Source organism: Palaemon carinicauda, chromosome 45 (genome assembly GCF_036898095.1).
Source record: "Palaemon carinicauda isolate YSFRI2023 chromosome 45, ASM3689809v2, whole genome shotgun sequence".
Classification (NCBI taxonomy): Eukaryota; Metazoa; Arthropoda; class Malacostraca; order Decapoda; family Palaemonidae; genus Palaemon; species Palaemon carinicauda.
The window spans coordinates 28,637,979-28,640,478 of record NC_090769.1 but is presented as its reverse complement, the minus strand read 5'-3'; the positions used below and the strand labels follow the sequence as shown (position 1 = coordinate 28,640,478).

The window sequence follows — 2,500 nt, the reverse complement described above, 5'->3', positions numbered from 1 at the left end:
TATGATAGAAATAAAAGAGAGTCAAAAATGAAAAGAGAACCAAGACACGAACCTAAGCCATGACTAAACAATAACACTCTATATAATGCTAGCAGAGGCAAGAGCGAAAGCACATCCTTGAGATAAGTATGTGTGTACATCCATAAGTGTGCTTGCACGTAAGTGGAGAACATTATTGATAACCCTCATTGCCTGGGAATAGCGCAGCTGTATATCGCGAACTCGCTGACCCTGTCTCCCAAGCCTTACGACCCCCCTACCCCCCAAATGGCCATTCCCCAGACAGACCCTCCCCCCAAACATGACACTCCCTAAAAGGAGACCCTCATCCCAAAAAGAAACAACAGACCTTCTCCCAAACATGACACTCACCAAAAGGAGATACTCACCCCCCAAAAAGAAACAACAGACCACCAAAAACATGACACTCCCCAAAAGGAGATCCTCATCCCCCCAAAAGAAACAAAAGACCCCCAAAAATATGACACTCCCCAAAAGGAGATCCTCACCCCCCAAAAAGAAACAAAATACCCCCCAAAACATGACACTCCTCAAAAGGAGATCCTCACCCCCTAAAAGAAACAAAAGACCCCCCAAAACATGGGACTCCCCAAAAGGAGATCCTCACCCCCAAAAAGAAACAAAAGACCCCCCAAAACATGACACTCCTCAAAAGAAGATCCTCACCCCACCAAACAAAAGGCCCTCCCCCAAACCAGATACTCCCTTAAAGGAGATCCTCACCCCCATAAAAGAAACTAAAGACCCCCCAAAAAACATGATACTCCCCAAAAAACATGATACTCCCCAAAAAGAGATCCTCACCCCCCAAAAGAAACAAAAGACTCTCCCCAAAAGGAGACCCTTACACACCCCCGCCCCCCCCCAAAAAAAAATAGAAACAACAGACCCCCAACACCCCCTTTCGGAATTCTGCATTCGCTCCCATGCCACTTTCCCTTCACATCGACCTCTCATTGCTGACACTCAAACGAGGTCAGATGAGGTTCCCACAAACAACGGGAGTTGATTTATGAGGCCCACCACTGATCGAAAGGTGGGGTCATTCAGGGCGCCCTGATTCAGCCGTGCTGACGCGAACGACCCTTAATAGGGGTTTCAAGAGTCTCGACAGAGGCATGAACTGTCTGTCTGTTATCCTTCGTCTTTAAAAGACACTACATCGAATTGTGGGAATTCTTTAGTATTTGGTGAGAAAAGAATCCACGAAAAATAAAAAAGGAATTATGTGACAATTTCATTACACAAATCGCAAGTAAATATTCTATTGATCGGTTAATGGGTACATATAGAAACGACCCATAACTAATTTGTTTTTTCCTTTATCATGTATATATTTGTGTATATGACGTAAAGACAAAAAAAAAATACGACCAGTCGCATCATGCAATCACGCTTTTAATAAAGAAAGGCAAACAAATAAAATCAGATAATTACTATTTTTCTCTTTCTCCCAGTGAAAGAATGGCCTCGAGACGATAGTGAGATCACACAAAGACAATATCGATCTACTCAACCTCAGACGAAATGAAGTGGAACACTCATTTCATCAAGGTCAACCTCGAGAGTTCAATGCCCGAGGAGGAATTGATTTTGTTTGCGGTTTATGTGTCAACACTTCTTCGGTAAATTTAGATAAGGATAGTTATGATAACCACGGCATACAACGTGAGAGAAATTGATATTATTTTATGCTTGGGAACGAAGGCATGTGAATTACAGGCATGCATACAAATAACGGAATATATAACCACGCTCCTCTTTTTTTCAGATGCCGATTTATATGCAGGTGTGTACATACAATTAAACACACACATATATAAAGTATATTTACAAATATGTATATATTTACTTTTATTTATACATGAAAGGTACACACACACACACACACGCATATATATATATATATATATATATATATATATATATATATATACATATATATATATATATACATATTTACATATATTTACATATGTACACATATAATATACATATATATATATATACATACAGTATATACATATATATATATATATATATATATATATACATATATATATTACATATATTTGTAAGTATTGGGAATAAAAAAAAAGAAGTGTCATATTCTTTCCCTCTCGGCAGATCTATCTGACACGCACACATGCACATACACACGCACAACTCTTACTACATGCTGACGCAGAGCCATTAAAGGCAGAGGAGTCCGGTGCCACATGACACTAAGCAAAAAGTATGTGCCAAGAGAGACATCTAAGTGCGATGAACTGATTGACATTGAGTGGGAGAAATGGCACTTCCATTTTTTATGCATTAAGGGCAATTCTAGGTGAGGTCGGGGTAAGTCGCCAAGGAGTTAATAAATCCGATTCCTGGAATAAAGCGCAGACTGGAATACCGATGGTGTTGCATTATGCTGCGGCTGGAGGGAAATTGGCATGGGCTTTATTTCTATCACGGTCTTCGTAGGTTGCAT

The 2,500-nt window shown here is 40.0% G+C and overlaps 1 pseudogene; it reads right to left on the bottom strand.

Moving 5' to 3' along the window:
• Positions 1-2,500, bottom strand: part of LOC137634872 (fibrinogen C domain-containing protein 1-A-like) — a 527,818-nt pseudogene that overhangs the window by 182,942 nt on the left and 342,376 nt on the right.